The sequence below is a fragment of the Panthera uncia genome, chromosome F2, assembly GCF_023721935.1.
Source record: "Panthera uncia isolate 11264 chromosome F2, Puncia_PCG_1.0, whole genome shotgun sequence".
Lineage (NCBI taxonomy): Eukaryota > Metazoa > Chordata > Mammalia > Carnivora > Felidae > Panthera > Panthera uncia.
In genome coordinates, this window is record NC_064812.1 from 47,777,107 (window position 1) to 47,803,733 (window position 26,627).

General features: G+C 36.6%; 1 protein-coding gene across 3 annotated transcripts in view; it reads right to left on the bottom strand.

Moving 5' to 3' along the window:
* CNBD1 (cyclic nucleotide binding domain containing 1) overlaps positions 1-26,627 on the bottom strand; it is a 453,327-nt gene that overhangs the window by 42,903 nt on the left and 383,797 nt on the right. The gene's annotated exons all lie outside the window — the stretch shown is intronic.

Sequence of the window (26,627 nt, forward strand, 5' to 3'; positions counted from 1 at the left end):
GCAGCATTCTGGATGCATGAAAAGACAAGACTATGGACAACAGCCAACACATTGAGGATAGCACAGTGAACAGACAGAGAATCTTTGCTGACATCATTGGACAGTTTGCCTCTTCTTACCTAATAAATAACTTTATCCTTTTAATTAGGTGTCTTTTTCAACTCGTGCCAAAAGCATCCTAAATAATATATTCATTAATATTAATATGTACTAAAAATTGGGACCATGATATTTCATGTGCAATCCATTCAATTAACTATTGGACAAACTTTTTGATCATTTTTCCTCCTTAGTTTTATGTAGTCTTTATAATCTCTGTCTTCTTCAATATTGGAATATATGATGAATCTACCAATATTTTTAAGGTAAAGAGGTCAGTGTCAAAACACACTATGTAATATCAGCAAACCTATTAGCCAATTTTATAGTTGGCTTAAAAATCAATCACTAATTGAAATCATGATGTTAACTTAGTATCTTGAAAAATAAAAGTTGCTCTAAGTAACAGAATTTAAAAAAACACTGGAGTAGTTAATAACTCAAATTCATTTGACTGTAATATTAGAACACATTTAAGTTAGCTAAACTAAAAAAGTATATGCTTGAAAAGGGCATACAAAATAAAAAGAGTAGAGTGACAACATGGCATAATGAAACACTAAATATGGGATAAGAAATATTAGGAAACAAGGATGCTAGCTTTGTACATTGGAAACTATGCAATCCTTCTCATACTGTTGCATTTGCTTCCCCTTAAAGTATCTGTCCACTTTCTTCACTGCCTCATTTTATATAACATTAATATGAGAGGCCCCCAAATCAACTTGACATAATCTTATAATTCAGGAAACTACCAGTTGACCCAGTACTTATGACAGAGTTCATTTATTGAGAAAAGATAATTGGCTTGTCCCAACCTATAAATTTGTTCACATCAATTAAGGATACATCCCTAATTTGATACATCAATTAAAAGAGACTGATTAAGGAGCTCTTTTTTCTGGGTCTGTGAGTGGGAAACAGAAATGAAATTGGTATAAGAAGCCAAGGAAACTCAAAGTTGATTGAGCATATTAAATGCTAGACACCACCAGACAAATTTCATGTTATTTTGTGCAATTCTCACATAATTTCTACAAGATAGGTATTCTTGCAACAATTTCACAAATGAGAAATTGAGGCCTCAGGAAAATTAAGCAAGTGACATTGCCAAGATTTTAGCCAAAGTTTGTCTATCTCAAAAAAGGTAGAAAATGGATAATGACCTCATTTTAAGTCATAGATATAGTTTCCACTTTTGTTTTTCATTAACAGAAGACACATCACAGAATTGTATGGATTTTTCCTCAGTTTTATGGGTATAAAAGTATAGGAACATCATTGTTGTAATAGATATTAGCATTAATATTCATGTTTTTTTAAAACACCATCCTTAGGTTGCCCAGATAATGATGTTGCATTTAATAATTTAGAATATCAAGCAATTTATATCAGAGAAAAGGACACATAGCTAAATTGTAACTAGGAAGCAGTTTTTTTTTTAATATATGAAATTTATTGTCAAATTGGTTTCCATACAACACCCAGTGCTCATCCCAAAAGGTGCCCTCCTCAATACCCATCACCCACCCTCCCCTCCCTCCCACCCCCCATCAACCCTCAGTTTGTTCTCAGTTTTTAACAGTCTCTTATGTTTTGGTTCTTTCCCACTCTAACCTCTTTTTTTTTTTTTCTTCCCCTCCCCCATGGGTTTCTGTTAGGTTTCTCAGGATCCACATAAGAGTGAAACCATATGGTATCTGTCTTTCTCTGTATGGCTTATTTCACTTAGCATCACACTCTCCAGTTCCATCCACGTTGCTACAAAAGGCCATATTTCATTTTTTCTCATTGCCACGTAGTATTCCATTGTGTATATAAACCACAATTTCTTTATCCATTCATCAGTTGATGGACATTTAGGCTCTTTCCATAATTTGGCTATTGTTGAGAGTGCTGCTATAAACATTGGGGTACAAGTGCCCCTATGCATCAGTACTCCTGTATCCCTTGGATAAATTCCTAGCAGTGCTATTGCTGGGTCATAGGGTAGGTCTATTTTTAATTTTCTGAGGAACCTCCACACTGCTTTCCAGAGCGGCTGCACCAATTTGCATTCCCACCAACAGTGCAAGAGGGTTCCTGTTTCTCCACATCCTCTCCAGCATCTATAGTCTCCTGATTTCTTCATTTTGGCCACTCTGACTGGCGTGAGGTGATATCTGAGTGTGGTTTTGATTTGTATTTCCCTGATAAGGAGCGACGTTGAACATCTTTTCATGTGCCTGTTGGCCATCCGGATGTCTTCTTTAGAGAAGTGTCTATTCATGTTTTCTGCCCATTTCTTCACTGGGTTATTTGTTTTTCGGGTGTGGAGTTTGATGAGCTCTTTATAGATTTTGGATACTAGCCCTTTGTCCGATGTGTCATTTGCAAATATCTTTTCCCATTCCGTTGGTTGCCTTTTAGTTTTGTTGGTTGTTTCCTTTGCTGTGCAGAAGCTTTTTATCTTCATAAGGTCCCAGTAATTCACTTTTGCTTTTAATTCCCTTGCCTTTGGGGATGTGCCGAGTAAGAGATTGCTACGGCTGAGGTCAGAGAGGTCTTTTCCTGCTTTCTCCTCTAAGGTTTTGATGGTTTCCTGTCTCACATTCAGGTCCTTTATCCATTTTGAGTTTATTTTTGTGAATGGTGTGAGAAAGTGGTCTAGTTTCAACCTTCTGCATGTTGCTGTCCAGTTCTCCCAGCACCATTTGTTAAAGAGACTGTCTTTTTTCCATTGGATGTTCTTTCCTGCTTTGTCAAAGATGAGTTGGCCATACGTTTGTGGGTCTAGTTCTGGGGTTTCTATTCTATTCCATTGGTCTATGTGTCTGTTTTTGTGCCAATAGCATGCTGTCTTCATGATTACAGCTTTGTAGTGGAGGCTAAAGTCTGGGATTGTGATGCCTCCTGCTTTGGTCTTCTTCTTCAAAATTACTTTGGCTATTCGGGGCCTTTTGTGGTTCCATATGAATTTTAGGATTGCTTGTTCTAGTTTCGAGAAGAATGCTGGTGCAATTTTGATTGGGATTGCATTGAATGTGTAGATAGCTTTGGGTAGTATTGACATTTTGACAATATTTATCCTTCCAATCCATGAGCAGGGAATGTCTTTCCATTTCTTTAAATCTTCTTCAATTACCTTCATAAGCTTTCTATAGTTTTCAGCATACATATCTTTTACATCTTTGGTTAGATTTATTCGTAGGTATTTTATGCTTCTTGGTACAATTGTGAATGGGATCAGTTTCTTTATTTGTTTTTCTGTTGCTTCATTGTTAGTGTATAAGAATGCAACTGATTTCTGTACATTGATTTTGTATCCTGCAACATTGCTGAATTCATGTATCAGTTCTAGCAGACTTTTGGTGGAGTGTATTGGATTTTCCATGTATAATATCATGTCATCTGCAAAAAGCGAAAGCTTAACTTCATCTTTGCCAATTTTGATGCCTTTGATATCCTTTTGTTGTCTGATTGCTGATGCTAGAACTTCCAGCACTATGTTAAACAACAGCAGTGAGAGTGGGCATCCCTGTCGTGTTCCTGATCTCAGGGAAAAAGCTCTCAGTTTTTCCCCGTTGAGGATGATGTTAGCTGTGGGCTTTTCATAAATGGCTTTTATGATCTTTAAGTATGTTCCTTCTATCCCGACTTTCTCAAGGGTTTTTATTAAGAAAGGGTGCTGGATTTTGTCAAAGGCCTTTTCTGCATCAATTGACAGGATCATATGGTTCTTCTCTTTTTTTTTTGTTAATGTGATGTATCACGTTGATTGATTTGCGAATGTTGAACCAGCCCTGCATCCCAGGAATGAATCCCACTTGATCATGGTGAATAATTCTTTTTATATGCCGTTGAATTCGATTTGCTAGTATCTTATTGAGAATTTTTGCATCCATATTCATCAGGGATATTGGCTGTAGTTCTCTTTTTTTACTGGGTCTCTGTCTGGTTTAGGAATCAAAGTAATACTGGCTTCATAGAATGAGTCTGGAAGTTTTCCTTCCCTTTCTATTTCTTGGAATAGCTTGAGAAGGATAGGTATTATTTCTGCTTTAAATGTCTGGTAGAACTCCCCTGGGAAGCCATCTGGTCCTGGACTCTTATTTGTTGGGAGATTTTTGATAACCGATTCAATTTCTTCACTGGTTATGGGTCTGTTCAAGCTTTCTATTTCCTCCTGATTGAGTTTTGGAAGAGTGTGGGTGTTTAGGAATTTGTCCATTTCTTCCAGGTTGTCCAATTTGTTGGCATATAATTTTTCATAGTATTCCCTGATAATTGTTTGTATCTCTGAGGGATTGGTTGTAATAACTCCATTTTCATTCATGATTTTATCTATTTGGGTCATCTCCCTTTTCTTTTTGAGAAGCCTGGCTAGAGGTTTGTCAATTTTGTTTATTTTGTCAAAAAACCAACTCTTGGTTTCGTTGATCTGCTCTACAGCTTTTTTAGATTCTATATTGTTTATTTCTGCTCTGATCTTTATTATTTCTCTTCTTTGCTGGGTTTAGGCTGCCTTTGCTGTTCTGCTTCTATTTCCTTTAGGTGTGCTGTTAGATTTTGTATTTGGGATTTTTCTTGTTTCTTGAGATAGGCCTGGATTGCAATGTATTTTCCTCTCAGGACTGCCTTCCCTGCGTCCCAAAGTGTTTGGATTGTTGTATTTTCATTTTCGTTTGTTTCCATATATTTTTAAATTTCTTCTCTAATTGCCTGGTTGACCCACCTATTCGTTAGTAGGGTGTTCTTTACCCTCCATGCTTTTGGAGGTTTTCCAGACTTTTTCCTGTGGTTGATTTCAAGCTTCATAGCATTGTGGTCTGAAAGTATGCATGGTATAATTTCAATTCTTGTAAACTTATGAAGGGCTGTTTTGTGACCCAGTATATGATCTATCTTGGAGAATGTTCCATGTGCACTCGAGAAGAAAGTATATTCTGTTGCTTTGGGATGCAGGGTTCTAAATATATCTGTCAAGTCCATCTGATCCAATGTATCATTCAGGGCCCTTGTTTCTTTATTGACCGTGTGTCTAGATGACCTATCCATTTCTGTAAGTGGGGTGTTAAAGTCCCCTGCAATGGCCACATTCTTATCAATAAGGTTGCTTATGTTTATGAGTAATTGTTTTATATATTTGGGGGCTCCGGTATTCGGCGCATAGACATTTATAATTGTTAGCTCTTCCTGATGGACAGACCCTGTAATTATTATATAATGCCCTTCTTCATCTCTTGTTACAGCCCTTAATTTAAAGTCTAGTTTGTCTGATATAAGTATGGCTACTCCAGCTTTCTTTTGGCTTCCAGTAGCATGATAAATAGTTCTCCATCCCCTCATTCTCAATCTAAAGGTGTCCTCAGATCTAAAATGAGTCTCTTGTAGACAGCAAATAGATGGGTCTTGTTTTTTTATCCATTCTGATACCCTATGTCTTTTGGTTGGCGCACTTAATCCATTTACATTCAGTGTTATTATAGAAAGATACGGGTTTAGAGTCATTGTGATGTCTGTATGTTTTATGCTTGTAGTGATGTCTCTGGTACTTTGTCTCACAGGATCCCCCTTAGGATCTCTTGTAGGGTTGGTTTAGTGGTGACAAATTCCTTCAGTTTTTGTTTGTTTGGGAAGACCTTTATCTCTCCTTCTATTCTAAATGACAGACTTGCTGGATAAGGGATTCTCGGCTGCATATTTTTTCTGTTTAGCACACTGAAGATATCGTGCCAAGCCTTTCTGGCCTGCCAAGTTTCAAAAGAGAGATCAGTCACGAGTCTTATAGGTCTCTCTTTATATGTGAGGGCACGTTTATCCCTTGCTGCTTTCAGAATTTTCTCTTTATCCTTGTATTTTGCCAGTTTCACTACGATATGTCGTGCAGAAGATCGATTCAAGTTACGTCTGAAGGGAGTTCTCTGTGCCTCTTGGATTTCAATGCCTTTTTCCTTCCCCAGTTCAGGGAAGTTCTCAGCTATAATTTGTTCAAGTACCCCTTCAGCAACTTTCCCTCTCTCTTCCTCCTCTGGGATACCAATTATGCGTATATTATTTCTTTTTAGTGTATCACTTAGTTCTCTAATTTTCCCCTCATACTCCTGGATTTTTTTTATCTCTCTTTCTCTCAGCTTCCTCTTTTTCCATAACTTTATCTTCTAGTTCACCTATTCTCTCCTCTGCCTCTTCAAGCCGAGCCGTCGTGGTTTCCATTTTGTTTTGCATTTCATTTAAAGTGCTTTTCAGCTCCTCGTGACTGTTCATTAGTCCCTTGATCTCTGTAGCAAGAGATTCTCTGCTGTCCTTTATACTGTTTTCAAGCCCAGCGATTAATTTTATGACTATTATTCTAAATTCACTTTCTGTTATATTATTTAAATCCTTTTTGATCAGTTCATTAGCTGTTGTTATTTCCTGGAGATTCTTCTGAGGGGAATTCTTCCGTTTGATCATTTTGGATGGTCCCTGGAGTGGTGAGGACCTGCAGGGCACTTCCCCTGTGCTGTGGTGTATAACTGGAGTTGGTGGGCGGGGCCGCAGTCCGACCTGATGTCTGCCCCCAGCCCACCGCTGGGGCCACAGTCAGACTGGTGTGTGCTTTCTCTTCCCCTCTCCTAGGGGCGGGATTCACTGTGGGGTGGCATGGCCCGGTCCGTCTGGGCTACTTGCACACTGCCAGGCTTGTGGTGCTGGGGATCTGGCGTATTAGCTGGGGTGGGTAGGCAAGGTGCATGGGGGCAGGAGGGGCAGGCTTAGCTCACTTCTCCTTAGGTGATCCACTTCAGGAGGGGCCCTGTGGCATCGGGAGGGAGTCAGATCCGCTGCCGGAGGTTTGGCTCCGCAGAAGCACAGAGTTGGGTGTTTGCCCAGAGCGAGCAAGTTCCCTGGCAGGAACTGGTTCCCTTTGGGATTTTGGCTGGGGGATGGGCGGGGGAGATGGCGCTGGCGAGCGCCTTTGTTCCCCGCCAAACTGAGCTCTGTCGTCCGGGGGCTCAGCAACTCTCCCTCCCTTTGTCCTCCAGCCTTCCCGCTTTCTGAGCAGAGCTGTTAACTTATGACCTCCCAGACGCTAAGTCGCACTTGCTGTTGGAACACTGTCCGTCCGGCCCCTCTGCTTTTGCCAGCCAGACTCGGGGGCTCTGCTTGGCCGGCGGGCCGCCCCTCCACCCCGGCTCCCTCCCGCCAGTCCGTGGAGCGCGCACTGCCTCGCCGCCCTTCCTACCCTCTTCCGTGGGCCTCTCGTCTGCGCTTGGCTCCGGAGACTCCATTCTGCTAATCCTCTGGCGGGTTTCTGGGTTATTTAGGCAGGTGTAGGTGGAATCTAAGTGATCAGCAGGAAGCGCGGTGAGCCCAGCGTCCTCCTATGCTGCCATCTTCCCTCTCCTAGGAAGCAGTTTTTGATGTGCCTATAGCATTTTCATAACTTTTAAGTTGTAGTTGTAATAGCAAATAAAAGTAGTCTGGGAGTGAGTGGTCATTCATAAGCCAACTTTTGGGACTGAGTTGCCTCTCTTTACCTCCATTAACTGCTCAGACAAGAATTAAAAGTGGGAAGATGCAATCTGTGACTTGCACTCGATTCTGACATACAGAATTTTCACTCCTTTTCTAACAACATTTTAACAAGCAAAGAAGCACAATTTTGCAAAGGTGTATGCAGAAATGCCATGTGATTCCATTTCAGTAATTATGATAGCCATAAAATAATTATTGTTTCCTTTTTTCTTTTTTTTTTTGAGGCTTCAGAGAGATCTCAGGAAGGACAGCTAAAAAAGTAATGTCAGATTGATCTACAGGATGTGATTCAAAGGGCCCTGCTGTTAGCAGGCTTTTCTGAAGAAGAATGCCTTCAAGAGTTGACATATTTTTATTATAGTGCTTACATGAAGCTCTGAAACCTCAGGCATTGTTATAGAAATGGTACTGGGACTGAGTCCAATGAAAAAAAAATTGAAAAAAAATAAGGGTTTCTGAAAAAATGATTATAGGATGCTTTTCATTTATTCTGAAAATGTAGTGAAATATATTGATACACTCTTTAATGTTACACTAACCTTACATTTCTGGAATAAACCCAACTTGGTTGTGATAAATAGCCATTTGTATATATTTCTGGATTCAGTATACTAATATATTATTACAATTTTGCATATTGTTTATTTTTGAAATTGGCCAGTGATTTTCTTCTTGTAATGTTTTGAGATGTTTTAAAGGCTAATTTAAAAAGTTTAAGGGGTGCCTGGGTGGCGCAGTCGGTTAAGCGTCCGACTTCAGCCAGGTCACGATCTCGCGGTCCGTGGGTTCGAGCCCTGCGTCAGGCTCTGGGCTGATGGCTCAGAGCCTGGAGCCTGTTTCCGATTCTGTGTCTCCCTCTCTCTCTGCCCCTCCCCCGTTCATGCTCTGTCTCTCTCTGTCCCAAAAATAAAAATAAAAAACGTTGAAAAAAAATTAAAAAAAAAAAAAAGTTTAAGACTGTTTTTCTTCTCTTTAGAAGCGTTAAGAGTAATCTTGTTAAGATTGACATATGTCTTCTTAAATAATTGGTAGAATTCACAGATTACCAAACAAAATGGGCCTGTATGGGAAGATTTTAAATTATCTATTCAGTTTCTTTAACAGACACAAAATTATTTACATTTTCTGTTTCTTTTGTGAAGATTTTCTCTTTTTTTTTTCTTTATTTTTTCTTTTTGGCTGTATGCCCAACAAAGGCTTGAACTCATGACTCTGAAATCAAGAGTTGCATGCTCTACTGACTAAGCCAGCCAGGCACTCCATTTTGTGAAAATTTTCTAAGGTTTTGCTTTTCCAGGCAATTGTCCATTTTACCTAAATACTCAAATTTATTGGCATGTAGTGATTCATAATAGCCTTTTATGGTTTTAAATGTCTGCACCTGTAGTGTTTTCACCTTTCTCATATCTAATATAGCATATGTTCTATTTCTCTTTCCTTATAGATAGATAGCACATATACTGATAAGGAGATTGAACAGTTGTCAAAAATATCCCAGTGAAGAAAAATCCAGGGCCAGATGGCTGTACTGATGAAATTGACCAAACATTTAAAGAAGTAAAACCAATACTTCTCAAACTATTAAAAAGAGAGAAAGAGAGAGAGAGACAGAGAGAGAAAAGAACACTTCCAAACTCATTTTATGACGCCTGCAGTATCCTGATACCAAAGCCAGATAAGGACATTATCAGAAAAGAGAACTATAGGTCAATATCCCTGATAAATATAGATGCAAATATGCTCAATAAAATACTAGGAAACTGATTTCAGTAGCACAATAAAAAGACCATTCATCATGATTAAGTGGAACTTATGTGGATGCAAAGATGTTTCAACATACACAAACAATGTGATACTTCACATTAATTGAATGAAAGAAAAGAACCGTATAATTCTCTAAACAGATGCAGAAAAAAGTATGTGGCATAATGTAACCTCTATTCATGATTAAAAAAATACCTAACAAATTAGGCATAGAAGGAACATATCTCAACATAATAAAGGTCATTATAAGAAGCCCACAGCTAACATCATACTCAATGATGAAAGGTCAAAATCTTTTCCTCTAAGGTCAGAAACAAAAGTGCCCACTCTCACCACTTGGATTCAACATAGTACTAGAAGCTCTAGCTAGAACAATCAGGCAAGAAAAATAAATAAAAGTCATCAGAATTGAACACAAAGAAATAAAATCACTATTTGCAGATGACATGATTTTATTTCACTATTTTTAGGATTTTTTATGTTAAGTGTTTATTTTAATTCCAGTTAGTTAACATACTGACATGATTTTATATACAGAATATCCAAAAAAAATCAACCAAAAAACTGTTAGAATTAATCAACATTCAGAAAGTTGCAGGATAAAAAATTAACATACAAATAATCAGTAGTGCTTCTATACACTAACAACAAATTTTTTGAAAAGGAAATAAAGAAATTGATCCCATTACAATAGCATCAAAAACAATGAAATATTTAAGAATAAATTTTACCAATGAGGTGAAAGATCTTTACTATGAAAACTACAAAATTTTAATGAAAGAATTAAAGAAGACACAAATAAATGAAAAAATATCCTGTGTTATTCATACATTGTAATAATTAATATTGTTTAAATGTAAATACTACCAAAGCCACCTACAGATTCAATGTAATCCTCTTCAAGATTGAAATAGTATTCGTTACCAAAAAAGGAAAAAAAATACTCCTAAAATTTACATGAAACTGAAAAAAAAAAAAAAAAAAAGAAAGAAACCAAAGAGCCAAAGAAATCCTAAGAAGAACAAAGCAAGAAGCATCAGACTTTCTTTTTTAAAGCTATACTCTAAAGCTGTAATAATTAAAACAATATGGTACTGGTATAAAAACAGACAAATAGACCACTGGAACAGAATTGAGAACTCAGAAATAAACTCAGGCATGTATGATCAAGTAATATTTGACGAGGGAGTCAAAAATACTCAGTGGAGAAAAGACAGTCTCTTTAATAAATGGTTCTGGGGAAACTGGATATTCATATATAAGAGAATAAAACTTGAGGCCTATCTTACACCACTCAGAAAAAATAACTCAAAATGGATTAAATACTTAAATGTAGGACCTGAAGCCATGAAACTCCTAGAGAAATATAGAAACAGTCTCCTTGACTTGGGTCTTGGTAATGAGTTTTTTAAGAAATTATGCCTAAAGCAAGAAACTAAATTAAAAATAAATGTGAGTACATCAGAATAAAAACCTTCTGCACAAGACTGTAACCATCAACAAAGTGAGAAGAGAATCTGCAGAATGGTAAATAATATTTGTCAACCATATATTTGAGAAGAGGTTAATATCAGAAATATACAACACACTTCTACAACTCAATGGCAAAAAAACCCAAATAATTCAATTTTAAAAATGGGCAAAAGATCTGAACAGAAATTTTTCAAAAAATATACAAATGGCTGACATCTATGAAAGATGTATAACATCACTAGTCATTAAGGAAGTAAAAATTAAAACCACAATGAGATATCACCTCACACCTACTAAGAGTAGCCATCATCAAGAAGACAAGAGGTAACAAATGCTGGTGGGATGAGGACAAAAAAGATCTCTTGTACATTGTTGGTGGGATTGTAAATTGGTACAGCCATTATGGAAAACAATATAGAGGTTTCTCAAAAAGGTAAAAATACAGGGGCACCTGGGTGGATCAGTCAGTTAAGCATTTGACTCTTGATTTTGGCTCAGGTCATGATCTCAGGGTTTGTGAGCTCAAGCCCCGTGTCAGGCTTCACGCTGAACTGTCTGTGTGAAGGGTGCTTGGGATTCTCTCTTTCCCTCTCTTTCTGCCCTTCCCCCAATCACACACTCTCTCTTAAAATAAATAGACATTTAAAACAATATTTAAAGTAAAAATAGAACTAACATGTGATCCAGAAATTCCATTTCTAAAAATATATCCAAAGAAACTGAAAACACTAACTAAAAAAGATATCTGCACCCCATGTTCATAGAAACATTATTTATAATAGCCAAGACATGGATGAATGGATAAAGAAGTTGTGATACACACCCATACACACATTCACACATTTTATACATCCAACAGAGAATCGTGCAGCCATTAAAAATGAGGAAATCTTACCATTTGTGACAACATGGATGAAACTTGCAGGCATTATGTTAAGTGAAATAAGTCATACAGAGAAAGACAAATATTGTATGATCTCACTTATATGCAGAATCAAAAAAAACTTACAGAAAAAGAGATCAGATTTGTAGTAATCAGAGGTGAGGGTTAGAGGAGGAGGTATCAAAAGGTACAAACTTCTAGTCATAAGATAAATAAGTACTAGGGATCTAATATACAACATGATGTTAACACTGCTATATGATATAAAGGAAAGTTGTTAAGAGTAAATCCTAAGAATTCTCACCACAAAGACAAGGGTTTTTTCTTTTGTTTATAGTTATATGGCATTATGGATATTAACTAAACATACTGTGGTAATAATTACACAATATATGTCAATTAGAACATCATGATGTATATCTATATGTAATTATTTCCCTGCAAAACTAGAAAATATGCTTAAAATATCTATGAATGTTATTTTCCCAATTTGCCTAAAAGGACAAAATAAAGTATAAGATCATCTCAATTTAAGCTAGGAAAACTTCTCAGGTTATTTAAATTTTTCCTGAATTTTTTGGTAGTCCATAAATCTGAGATACTGAAGTTATCTCTGATTAGCAGGAAAGAACAATCCAGTGGATTTGTGCCCAAAGCACTAATGAATGTGAAAGTAATCCATATAAAATTTCATTTAGTTGCAATAATGAAAGAAATTTTAAAAAATTACATCAAATCTTTCTCCTATGCAATCAAAACCATATGTTTTTAAAACTATGTTTTTGCATATTATTTAAACAATATTTTCAGGGTTTTATTCACTTTGTGGCCACTAATCTTAGTACTTATGGAAAACAATATTTTTAATCTCATTAAGACAGTATTTTTTACATCACTGCTATTTATTAATGGAAAATTCAACTAATTTGCAGGGAATATTTCAGTACACAAAACTTGGCGGGAATTCCGAAAATAGTTATTACTATATTACAGCTATTATAGAAATGGGTAAGAGGTGTCTGGGTGGCTCAGTTGGTTAAGCTCAGACTTAAAAAAATAGATAAAAAATAAAATGAAAAAGAACAGATGCCTTATGTCAGAAAAAAATTATCAATAATTACCTATCCATAAAACTGTAATAAATTGGGGTGCCTGGGTGGCTCAGTGGGTTAAGTGTCCGACTTCAGCTCAGGTCATGATCTCATAGCTTATGGGTTCAAGCCCCAAGTCTCACTCTTTGCTGACAGCTCAGAGCCTGGAGCCTGCTCCGGATTCTGTGTCTCCCCCTCTTTCTCTATTCTTCCCCCACTCATGCTCTCTCTCTCTCTCTCTCTCTCTGAAAAATAAATAAACATTAAAAAAATTTTTAAAACCTCCAATAAATTTACTTTTGATAAGTGGCTAATACTTAACTGAGTGATTTTTAACATATTTCTAAAGAACAGCTTATTTGGTTGCCTATGGATCAACAACTTTTGGCAATAGCACAGTGTTTGTGAGGATTTTGTAAAGTGAGTTTTGAAATATTTGTGTGAATGAAATAAATATATAATAGATACACCTAGGCTAATCCTCCTTATAAAATATCTGAACATTGGGGCTCCTGGGTGGCTCCATCAGTTGAGCGTCCGACTTTGGCTCAGGTCATGATCTCACAGTTTGTGAGTTCAAGCCCCCGTCGGGCTCTGTGCTGACAGCTCAGAGCCTGGAGCCTGCTTTGGATTCTGTGTCCCCCTCTCTGTGCCCCTCTACCATTTGTGCTCTCTCTCTGTCTCTCAAAAATAAAATAAATAAATGTAAGAAAAAATAAAATAAAATATCTGAGCATAGCTACATAATGGAAAAGACTTTGTATTTTTAGTAAATTGTAAGTTAAAAATGGAATTCTGTTTGTTCATTCAGTAAACATATTAGTTTCAATTGTATACCAGAAATAACAGTAAATAAAATAAACTCTCTGACCTTGGATAGCTCACATTTTAGTGTAAGTAATTAATTTCTTTTTACTTATTAATTACTCATTGTTCTAGTGTAAGTAATTAAAATACTTAAAATAAGATGAAAATTCCACATGTGAGTGAAATCATGTAGTATTTGTCTTCTCTGACTGACTTCTTTGCTTAGTATAATACTCTCTAGGTCCACCCATTTCTTTGTAACTAGCAAGATTTCATTCTTTTTGATGGCTGAGTAATATTCCATTGTAGATATGTATACCACACCTTCTTTATCCATTCCTCAGTCAATGGACATTTTGGCTCATTCCATAATTTGGCTATTGTTGATAATGCTGCTATAAGCATCAGGATGCATATATCCCTTCAAATCAATATATTTGTATCCTTTGGATAATTATCTAATAATACAATTGCTGGGTCATGGAATGGTTCTATTTTTAACTTTTGAGTCACCTCCATACTGTTTTCCAGAGTGGCTGCAGCAGTTTGCATTTGCACCCACCAAAAGTATAAGAGGGTTCCCCTTTCTCCGTATCCTCATCAACACCAGTTTTTTCCGGTGTTGTTAATTCTAGCCATTCTGACAGGTATGAAGTGACATTTCATTGAAGTTTTTATTTGTATTTCTATTTTTTTTTTATTTTTTTTACATTTTATTTATTTTTGAGAGACAGAGACAGAGCACAAGTGGGGGATGGGCAGAGAGAGAAGGAGACACAGAATCCAAAGCAGGCTCCAGGCTCCAAGTTGTTAGCACAGAGCTCGATGGGAGGGCTCAAACTTAAAAACCGCGAGATCATCACCTGAACCAAAGTCGCTCAACCGACTGAGCTACCCAGGCACCCCTGATTTGTATTTCTGATGATGAGTGATGTTTAGCATCTTTTCATGTCTGTTGGCCATCTGCATGAAATTTGGAGAAACGTCTATTCATGTCTTCTGTACATTTTTAATTGGATTATTTTTTTTTTGAAGGTTGAGTTGTGTAAGTTCTGTATATATTTTGGATACTAACCCTTTATCAGATATGTCATTGGCAAATATCTTCTCCCATCCAAAATTTTTACTTTTAGTTTTGTTGATTGTTTCCTTTGCAGTGCAGAAGCTTTTTAACTTGATGAAGTTCCACTAGTTTTTTGTTGTTTTTTTTTTTGTTGTTGTTTCCCTTGCCTCAGGAGACATATCTAATAAGAGGTTGCTATGGCCAATGTCAAAGAGGTTGCTGCCTATCTTCTCCTCTAGGATTTTGATGGTGTCCTGTCTCACATTTAGCTCTTTCATCCATTTGAGATTATTTTTGTGTATGGTGTGAGAAAGTAGTCCACTTACATTCTTTTTCATTTTGCTGTCCAGTTTTCTCAATACCATTTGTTTAAAAGACTGTCTTTGTCTCACTGAATGTTCTTTCTTGCTGTGTCAAAGTTGACCATATACTTGTGGGTCCATTTCTGGGTTTTCTATTCTGTTCTATGATCTATATGTCTGTTTTTGTGCCAGTACCATATTGTCTTGGTCACTATCGCTTTGTAAAATTACTTGAAGTTTGAAATTGTGATGCCTCCAGCTTTTTGTTTTTAATTTTTTTCCTAATGTTTATTTATTTATTTTAGAGAGAGAGAGAGAGACAGAGAGAGATAGAGAGTCCGGGAGGGGCAGAGAGAGAAGGATAAAGAGAATCCCAAGAAGGCTCCACTCTGTCAGTGCACAGCCTCACACAGGGATCAAACTCACGAACTGTGAGATCATGACCTGAGCTGAAATCAAGACTTGGATGTTTAACCAACTGAGCCACCTAGGCACACCTTGCTTTTCTTTTTCAAGATTTCTTTGGCTATTCAGCACCTTTTGTGGTTCCATACAAATTTTAGGATTGTTCGTTCTAATTCTGTGAAAAATGCTGGTGGTATTTGATGGGGATTGCTTTGGGTTAATATCAACATTTTAACAATATTTGTTCTTCCAATCCTTGAGCATAAACTGTTTTTCCATTTCTTTGTGTCACCTTCAATTTCACTCATCAGTGGGTTTTTTTAAGTTTATTTATTTGAGAGAGAGAGAGAGAGAGAGAGAGCACAAGCAGGGGAGGGGCAAGGAGAGAAAGAGAAAGAGAGTCCCAAGGAGGTTCCATGTTATCATCACAGAGCCCAATGTGGGGCTTATTGCCACAAACCATGAGATCATGACCTGAACCAAGATCAAAAGTTGGATGCTTACCCAACTGAACCACCCAGGCACTGCCACCATCAGTTTTATAGTTTTCATAGTACAGATCTTTTAGCTCATTGTTTAGATTTATTCCTGATGTCTTATGGTTTGGGGAGCAATTGTAAATGAGATTGATTCCTTGATTTCTTCAAGGAAATTTCTTTGTGCTGCTTCATTACTGGTGTAGAGAAATGCAACAGATTTCTCTTTGTTGATTTTATATTCTAAGACTTGACTGAATTCATGTATCAGTTCTAGTAATTTTTTGGTGGAGTCTTTTGGGTTTTCTACATAGAGAATTGTGTCATCTGTAAATAGTGAAAGTTTTACTTCATCCTTGCTAATTTGGATGCCTTTATTTCTTTTTGTTATCTGATTTCTGAGGCTATAACCTCCAGTATTATGTTAAATAACAGTGATGATAGTGGATATACCTGTGTCAAGTACTTTTAATACACTATTTATAATCTACAAAATTATATTTCATAGTAAAATTTATTACCATATTATTGACAAAAAATACAAAGGCTTATATAGGTTAAATAGTTGCCTACACATATCATACAGTTTCTAAATGTTTGAGATTGGATTTACACTCAAATCTCTATCAGACCAAACTCTGCATTTATTTTATTATATGTATTCCCTCTCCTCTGTGCAACAACCATTGAGTGTATTAAGTTGTGCAAGTAGAACTTTAGACAGAATCATTTGTTTGCTTTCTAAATGAATGAAAATGATTTATTTTCTCCTTAACTCAGTGCTGATATGTGTAATAGAAATTTTATGACTCAGAAATTCTTTCCTGCCTTTTTCCAGATATAACTCAGGCTGGTTATGATGAAAGCAATTGCCAAGAGTGAACAGGTGGAGCCCTAGACAAAGATATGTACAGAGATGAAGCAAAGATGCCATTTTAAAATTAGCTCAATCATGTTTTAAGAAGTTGTTAGAAAGATATTGAAGCCTACAGAAAAAGATCACATAAGAATGATGACCTGTTTGTAGACAAGGAAAGATCTAGATAGTAAACAAATAACAAGTACTTGCTACATATTCCTTTTTTAAGTTTATTAATTTATTTTGAGGGACAGAGAGCAAGCAGGGGAGTGGCAGAAAGAGAGGGAGAGAGAAAATCCCAAGCAAGGTCTGTGATGTCAGTGCAGAGCCCAAAGCAGGGCTTGACCCTACAAACAACGAACTGAACCAAAATCAAAAGTTTGATGCTTAACATACTGAGCTACCCCAGCACCCTCAGTTGCTACATATTCTTACATACTGGAAAGAGGACCTTACAATTTCACCTTTCAACCAAATACAGTCAGATAAATACAAACTTAAACACAGACAGACATACTGTGGATACTACAGACCCACTTTTCCCAACAAGGCATAAATTAAATCAACAAAAAGAACCACACATTTAAGCAAGAAATTTGGGGATTTTAGGGCCAGCATGAGTTATATTAATTGATTTCAAAGAATTTGTGTGAAGAAAAATAACAAGTTCTTGCCAAATAATTTCAACACTATAAATCTCGCCAATAAAGATGTTGAAAGTAGGGGGTGGAAATGGGACTTAATATTAAGTTTTGTCAAGAACAATAAAAGGGATGCTGGGTAGCTCAGTTGGTTGAGCATCCAACTCTTGATTTCAGCTCAGGTCATGATCCCAGGGTCGTGGGATGGAGTCCCGCGTCAGGCTCTGAGTTGATCATGGAGCCTGCTTGAGACTCTCTCTCTCTCTCTCTCTCTCTCTGTCTCTCTCTCTCTCCTCTGCCGCCTCTGCCCCTCTCCCCTGCTCATGCTCTCTCTCTCTCTCCAAAAAAATTAAACATTAAGAAAAGAAAAAAAAGAACCAGAAAAGAGGGCAGAATATTGGCACTTAACAATAGGTAACAACTTCTTTCTTAAGTATCAAAGTGATACTTAAAAATATCATGTTTTCACTCATATGTGGATCTTGAGAAACTTAACAGAAGACCACGGGGGAAGGGAAGGGAAAAAAATAGTTACAAACAGAAAGGGAGGAAGACAAACCATAAGAGATTCTTAAATACAGAGAACAAACTGAGGGTGGATGGGGGGGGGGGGGTAGGGGAGAGGGGAAAATGAGTGATGGGCATTGAGGAAGGCACTTGTTGGGATGAGCCCTGGGTGTTGTATGTAAGCGATGAACCACAGGAATCTACCCCAAAACCAAGATCATACTTTACACACTGTATGTTAGACAACTTGACAATAAATTATATTAAAAAAGTATGTATAAATAAATAAATAAATAAATAAATAAATAAATCTGAATAGGGGTGCCTGGGTGGCTCAGTCGATTGAGTATCCGACCTCAGCTCAGGTCATGATCTCACAGGTTCAGAAATTTGAGCCCTGCATTGGGTTCCCTGCTGTCAGCCTGTCAGTCTGTCAGCACAGAGCCTCCTTTGAATCCTCTGTCCCTATCTTTCTCTGCCCCTACCCCGCTTGCACTCTCTCAAAACACTAATAAAAATATATTTAAAAATATAAATTGTTTGTAGGGTACCTACAAATCGGTAGAGCATGCAACTCTTGCCCCTGGGGTTGTAGAGGGTATAGAGATGTTGGGCGTAGAGATTACTAAAAAAAATGTTTTTAAATCTTTTAAAAAAAATGGAAGAAAAAAACTCTACACAAATCATTTGTGCTGCAGCATATAAGAAAGCACCTCAAAATTGTTGAGTGATTCACTGGATTTATTTAGGAAACACCTGGTCTCTAGCTGTCAGTAGTAGTCGTAGTAGTAGTTAAAGTACTGTTAGTAGAAGGAGTGGTAAGGATAATAATAGTACTTATGGTGATAATCACTTGCTTCCAGTGAGTTACTCCTTTGTGTGAGGCACTCTGCTAGGTAATTTACTTATAGTATTTCATTTAATTGTCAGAAGAATAAAAATACAGAATATTAAAGTCACATTTTATTTCAATATAATTATCTTAAGAACCTCTAAGCTTACAATGTATTTGTTACAGGTTTATTTAATTGGCTAGAAACAACACCCAAAGATCACATTTATGCACAGTTTTTGAATGTGAGAACTTCTGTTTCCTCACAGCGTGCCTTTGTGCACTAACCACCCTCTGGTTCACAAATTAATGACTTCGAACTGAGATAAATCAAAACCTGGAATATGATTCTGTCCTCCAGGCTACATTCCAGAGACTTCTTCAATGAGAAAGAGTTATTCTTCAAGAATTACCTAGGGAACTTTTTCAAAAACAATGCTCAAACCACTTTCTAAGAAAAATTAAATTGAATAAGAATTTCAATGGTTAGGGACAAAGCATCATTATTTTTTAAAAGGCAATGTACAGCCAAAGTTGAAACCACTGGGTTAACCAGAGGCATGTGAAAGAGGCTTAAGAGTTCAGATTTATCTTTTACCTCATCTTATCCTCTGAGAATTCTATCTTTCTGCCTTAGTATATCAGTGCTTAAATTTGGATTACAGTATATTTTCCATCAATGTAAAGAATCAAATTATCCCTATTTCAGTCGAATTGGGTATGAAATGACAGGGAGAAAAAGTATTTATTATAAAACTGCCTTTTCTTTATTTCTTGTGTTTGGAGAGTCTGAAGCTTATCTCTTTCTGAAAAATCTTAATGATGGTCATAAGAATCAATGAACACACTGCAAAATCCTGATATTTTCCAGACAAGTCCTTGAAGTTGTTGCTTTTATTCCGAATATACAACATACCATAATTTAACAAAATATAGCAAAAAAAATTAATTTTCTATGAAGAATTATAGAATTCTTCAGCAAATTAATTCCACATATTAGGGTATGGCAGCAAATCAATTCTACATATTAGGAGGTATTACTGCCAGTAATCTAGTCCTGTTACCAGATATTTATGAGTATTCTCAGTTAGAAACCAGAGGAATTAAATCTGGTTAACTTAAACAAAAAAAAAAAAAAGGATTTTAGTGTAAAGGCAATTGGTAGGTCACTAAATCTCTGGGAATCCTGGAGAGTTAGCCTTAGGTATAAACAAGGGGAACTAAGACATAGTCAGGATCTTGCCATTGGAACAACTTGAATAAGGTGATATTGCTGGTGCTGTGACCACTGATTATTATAACATGTTTGATTCCTGTTTACCCTTCCAGTCAATCTATTATGTCTTTCCTTTTATCCTTTTCTGATATCATTGTTGTTATCCTTAGAAAAATGTATTTGGAAAAGATCTGATATAAATAATTTAGTATCTGTGACAGTCACTGGGTTGGTCCAGTTCAGTTGAACCAATTAAAATAGTTAAGTATTTCCCAACCAGCTGAGTTAAATAATCATTGTCAAAGCACCCTGAGTGTCCTAGCAGCACTTCAGTTTCTCCCTTATGATCTCTCACTACTAGGTATGTGAGGATTGACACATCAGGGATCCTTCAAGATCCTGCTTTGAGCAGTGTTCTTCTGAATGGTTCAGAGTTGGGCTCTTCCAAGTGTTAAATATTTTGAATAATATCCTTCCTCTCATCTGACTAAACCTTTGGCACAGGGGGCTGTAAAGTAGTTTCATTAATTATCCAAGAGAGCCCATTATGTACGTGTGGGTCCAGCATTTGGAACATAACAGACCCATTCCAAAGCCAAAGCTCTAAAACACAAAGTCATACTACTATCTTCTAAATAAGTTCATATCCCATTAAGTAAATTTTCTTCACAAAAATTCACAGATTGAGGAGGTGAAAGATACTGAGGAGAACATGAAAGGGAATTAGAAAGAGTATTCATATGACCTTAAAATCATATCATGTATATATATGGTGCTCAAGGCTGATGTGGCCTTAGGAAACAAGCATCCTTAGTCCTGGTATCCTTAGGGCTGGCATGTATTTGGCAACTGCTTAAAAATTCTTGCTGATTAATTTCCATGATTCGTGTTTTATCTATAAAAGAAACACCAATAATAACAAAAATAACTATTGTCTATTGAACCATCTAAACTAGTGAAGTAACTAAAAACAAGACCTAAAAATAAAATATATTTTTATATATACATATACACATACTTGTCCACTCTAATTGAAAAATAAGTGGAAATAAATAATTTTATTTTAGTATTTTTAACTTCTAGGAGGAAAACTGTTTGATATAATTAAAGAATTAATCACTGGAGAGTAGCAATCAGACACATAGGAAAAATATCCTACTAAAAGGAACAATTTTCTCCTCACAGGAGACTAGGTGGGTCTGAAAGTTATAGCAGTAAAATCTGTAAGTTTGTTTTAGATTTACTGCCTCTCTTGGTCTGAAAAGAATATTAACAATAGAGTTAAAGCTCAATAAGTCATGGGAGAAACTTTAAAAGAGGCATGTAGAAAGCTTCAGGCAAAATATGTTTACCACTTAATGTGCTGAGCATGGGTGACATGGTGAATTTAAACTTCCAAGGCAAAGGAATTAGACACAACCCTACAGGCCTCCCTGAGACTTACTTGGAGTGATGAAAGGCATGCTTGGAATACAATAAAAGGAGAATGGATAGGCTTTAAAGAAAGGTGGATTATGTAAAGAGATCTATAGTTATATGGAAATGTATGGAACTGAGAGTAAAAATATGCTGAATAGCATTTGGAAAAATTGTGGGGGATCATCAGAATATATATATAATGTATGGCAGCTATATAAAATTCAACCAGGTATAGAAAGTGTTTTTTACATTTCTGATACATATTGACAAGCTGGTTTACAAACAGGCTCACATAGGACTAAAGAATTTCTATATTCTTTGGAGGTCTATTTTTTTCTTTAAAAAAAAAAAGTGCCCAGCAGTATATGTCAACACACAGAGATAAAATGATGGGGTTCTAGAAATGGAAAACAGTTTAATTCTTTAAAAGTTTAACAGAATCCATACATACATATTTAGATGTCTCTAGGAAATAGATATGCAAGAAGGTATGAAAATAATAAAAATTTATTCACATAACAAGGGAATACTTGCAGAAAGGTGTTTGTCGACAAAACAAGTAGAATCCAGGCTATAATATAAAGACATGCCCATGTAAAAACTTAAGAGGATATTGATGGTTATAATTTAATTATCAATTTATGATGATAGCACAATTTAAAGCCATGACCACATTTGCATCTAGTAGTTATTCTGTTTCAATAAAAGAAAGGTAATCTACATGGAATTATGAGGACTGTGTATAAAAAAATGTAATTTCACTACATCTCCAACATTAACGGAGAAACAGATACCTGGTTTGTTTTGTCATGAAGTGCCTGGCAACTGTAAAGGTAAAATTTTTTTTGGCAATTATTTTTCAAATATATTTCATAGCACTTAAGCAAATCAGTGTTTGAATATCATGTCTTTTGCTTTGATTTCCCCCTTACAAACAAATGATAACTTGGCTTTATAAAAACAAACAAATAAGCAAACAAACAAAAAATTCTTCCTTTTTAGAGGGTTGGATTAAGATGACAAGAGAAGCAATTTATACAAGGAAAGTGGGTACACAGAATGAGTTATGCAAACACTTCTAGTCATTGAATGCAGCTTATTCCTCTGATTTAAATAAGTATTATTAAAATTACCTGCTCAATTCTAGGGTAAATAAACTATGCAGTTCTTAAAGGAGTAATGCACAAGGATAAATAAAAATATTCAGGAAATTTTAAAAAATAAGATAGGAGAGTCCTGTCTAAAAAATCAGACACAGAGGGGTCAAGATGGTGGAAGAGCATGGAAGTTTTTTTGCATCTCTCATCCCTGAAATACAGCCAGATCAACACTAAACCACCCTGCACATCTAGAAGACTGATTTCAGGATTAACACAACAATATGCACAACCTGAACCACAGGACTCAGCAGGTACATGGCATGGAGAGATGAACTGGGGTAAAGAGAAGCCGCGGAAGGCAGGAAGCTGTTTTTGCTTGTGGAGAGATGATGGAGACGGTGGGGAGGAAAGCATCCTCCCCCATCCAAAAGCAGCTGGAGAGAAAAGAAAGAGTACACAAGGGACTGTACACAAAAAGGGAGAAAGGAGGAAGAAGAGGGTTTAAATTTCATTAAGACCCTATAAATAGGGGGGTTGCAAAGTCTGAAACTCCACAGCCAGATACCTGGTGGTGCTCTGGTGGGAAAGGCGAATCCCCAGGAGCAGAGAGTGAGATCCTCAGGTCCTCAGGCCACACAGGGAGAGACATTTCCCCTGCTGGATGGACATTTGGTAGAGGCTGTGCGGCCACCCCACAGGCAAAGGTCCCAATGGACCCTGAAGAACAACCGAATTCGCTGGTGCTGGAACAAGGACATTAAGTGGGATGCCTGGCACCAGATGTGTGTTGTGATTTACCATAATCCCTGAAATGCTGCTGCTATAAAATCACATAAACTTTTTCTGGGGTGGGCTGGTACCCAGCCACAGTCTCTGTGCATTGGCAGCTGCACGGTCCCGCAAAAGTTCCTGGGGGTGGGAGAGCACCTGGACATTGCTCGGTGAGACTCTCCCCCAGGCGGTCAAAATGGGTCAAAGCCACAGATCCTCAGAAGTGAGGGGCTGGGAAAGAGCCACATCTGAGATAAAACTCAGGAGGGAGATGCGACCTGGCAACCTGATGGCTTGGTCACGGACAGTGTAAAAGTGGGGAGTGAGCAGAGCCGGAGATGAAGAAGGGGTGCAGGATTGCTGGTCAGGGAGAACAGAGTTAAAATGCTAGAGACTGGGTAGCTGGGTGGCACCATTTTCATCCCTTCCTCGCATGCACATACACAACTCCAAGAGCCACAACAATCCACCCCAGTAAGCTAAGCAGTGCCATCTAGTGTCGAACAGAGTCGTTACACTAAGCTCTGACCAACTGGGTCAATCTCACTCTTCAGGAACACCACAAGTCTCTCTGTCTGCATAGTTTATATACTATAAAGCACTTCATGGTTTGACTTCTAAGGGACCGATGTAATTTAAATCATATTTCAGTCTGTTCACTGGTCCATCTATTCATTTTTATTTTTATTTCTTTTTCTTTTCTTATTCTTGAATACAGAAAGAGAAAAAATTTATTTGTTTTCAATTTTTATTAAAAATATTTTTCTTTAATATTTTTCAATTATATTTTTTACTTTTTTGTAAATTTTTCAAATTGTATTTTACTTCCATCATTTCATTTTATTCTATTTCATTATAGTCATTTTTTTCAAATTTGTAAACCTTTTCCTTTTTTTTTCTTTTTTTATCTTTCCCTTTTTTCTCTAGTCTATAAAGCTCCTTTCAACAACCAGAACATCAACCAGAACAACAACCAAAACATCTAGGAACTATCAACATTTATTTGATTATTTTGTATGTGTTATTTTTCATTTTTTAATTTTCATTTTCTTTGCCTTATTAATTCCTTTTCTTCCTTCAAAATGATGAAACGAAGGAATTCACCCCAAAAGAAAGAACAGGAAGAAATGACAGCCAGGGACTTAATCAACACAGATACAAGCAATACGTCTGAACTAGAATTTAGAATCATGATAATAAGAATACTAGTTGGGGTCAAAAATAGATTAGAATCCCTTTCTGTGGAGATAAAAGAAGTAAAAGCTAGTCAGAATGAAATAAAAAATGCTACAACTGAGCTGCAATCTCAAATAGATGCCATGGCAGCAAGGATGGATGAAGCAGAGCAGCAAATCAGCGATATAGAGGACAAATTTATGGAGAATAATGAGAAAAAAAAGAGGGAGATTAAGGCAAAAGAGCATGATTTAAGAATTAGAGAAATCAGTGACTCATTAAAAAGGGACAACAGCAGACTCATAGAGGTCCTAGGAAATGAATAGAGAGAAAAAGGGGTAGAGTGGTTATGTGAGCAAATCATAGCAGAAAACTTTCCTAACCTGAGGAAAGGCACAGAAATCAAAATCCAGGAAGCACAGAGGACTCCCACTAGATTCAACAAAAGCCTACCATCAACAAGGCATATCATACTGAAATTCACAAAATACTCAGGCAAGGAGAGAATCATGAAAGCAGCAAGGGAAAAAAAGTCCTTAATGTACAAGGGAAAACAGATCAGATTTGTAGCAGACCTATCTATAGAAACTTGGCAGGCCAGAAAGGAGTGGCAGGATATATTTAATGTGCTGAATTGGAAAAATATGCAGCCAAGAATTCTTTATCCAGCAAGGATGTCATTCAAAATACAAGGAGAGATAAAAAGTTTCCCAGACAAACAAAAATTAAAGGAGTTCGTGACCTCTAAACCAGATGGGCAAGAAATTTTAAGAGGGACTCTCTGAGGGGAGAAAAGACAGAAAAAAAAGACCAAAAGCAACAAAGACCAGAAAGGACCAGAGAACACCATCTGAAATTCCAACTCTCCAGGCAACATAATGGCAATAAATTCATATCTTTCAGTACTCATTCTAAACGTCAATGGACTAAATGCTCCAATCAAAAGACATAGGGTAACAGAATGGATAAGAAAAAAGATCCATCTATATGCTGTTTACAAGAGACCCATTTTATACCTAAAGACACCTAAGGGGATGGAGTACCATCTATCATGCTAATGGTCTACAAAAGAAAGCCAAAATAGCCATACTTACATCAGACAATCCAGACTTTAAAGACTGTATCAAGAGATGAAAAGGGCATTGTATCATAATTAAGGGGTTTATCCACCAAGACTTAACAATTGTAAACATTTATGCTCCAAAGTTGGAGGCACACAAATATATAAATCAATTAATCACAAACACAAAGAAACTCATTGATAATAATATCATAATAGTAGGGGACTTCAACACCCCACTTACAACAATAGATCATTTAAAAAAGAAAATCAACATAGAAACAATGGCTTTGAATTTACACTGGACTGGATGGACTTCACAGATAAATTCAGAACATTTCATCCTAAAGTAGCAGAATACACATTCGTCTCCAGTGCACATGGAACATTTTCTAGAATAGATCACATACTGGGACACAAATTGGCCTGCAACAAGTACAAAAAGATCAAGATCACACCATGCATATTTTCAGACCACAATGCTATGAAATTTGAAGTCAACCACAAGAAAAAAATGTGGAAAGATAACAAATGCTTGGAGACTAAAGACCAACCTACTAAAGAATGAATGAGCTAACCAAGAAGTTAAAAAGGAAATTAAAAAGTACATGGAATCCAATTAAAATGACAATACCACAGCCCAAAACCTCTGGGATGTAGCAAAGGCAGTCATAAGAGGGAAGTATATAGCAACCCAGGCCTTCCTCAAGAAGGAAGAAGGGTCTCAGATACACAACCTAAACTTACACCTTAAAGAGCTGGAAAAAGAACAGCAAATAAAATCCCAAACTAGCAGGAGACAGGAAATAATAAAGATTAGAGCAGAAATAAGTGCATTGAAACAAAAAAAAAAAAAAAAAAATAGAACAGATCAATGAAACCAGAAGCTGGTTCTTTGAAAGAATGAACAAAATTCATAAACCCCTAGCCAGTTTGATCAAAAAAAAAAAAAAAAAAAAAAAAGGAAAGGACCCAAATATATAAAATCAAGAATGAAAGAGAAGAGATCACGACCAACACAGCAGAAATACAAACAGTAATAAGAGAATATTACAAGCAATTATGTGGCAATAAAATGGGCAATCTGGAAGAAATGGAAAAATTCCTGGAAACATACACACTACCAAAACTGAAACAGGAATAAATAGAAAATTTGAACAGACCATAACCAGTAAAGAAATAGAAT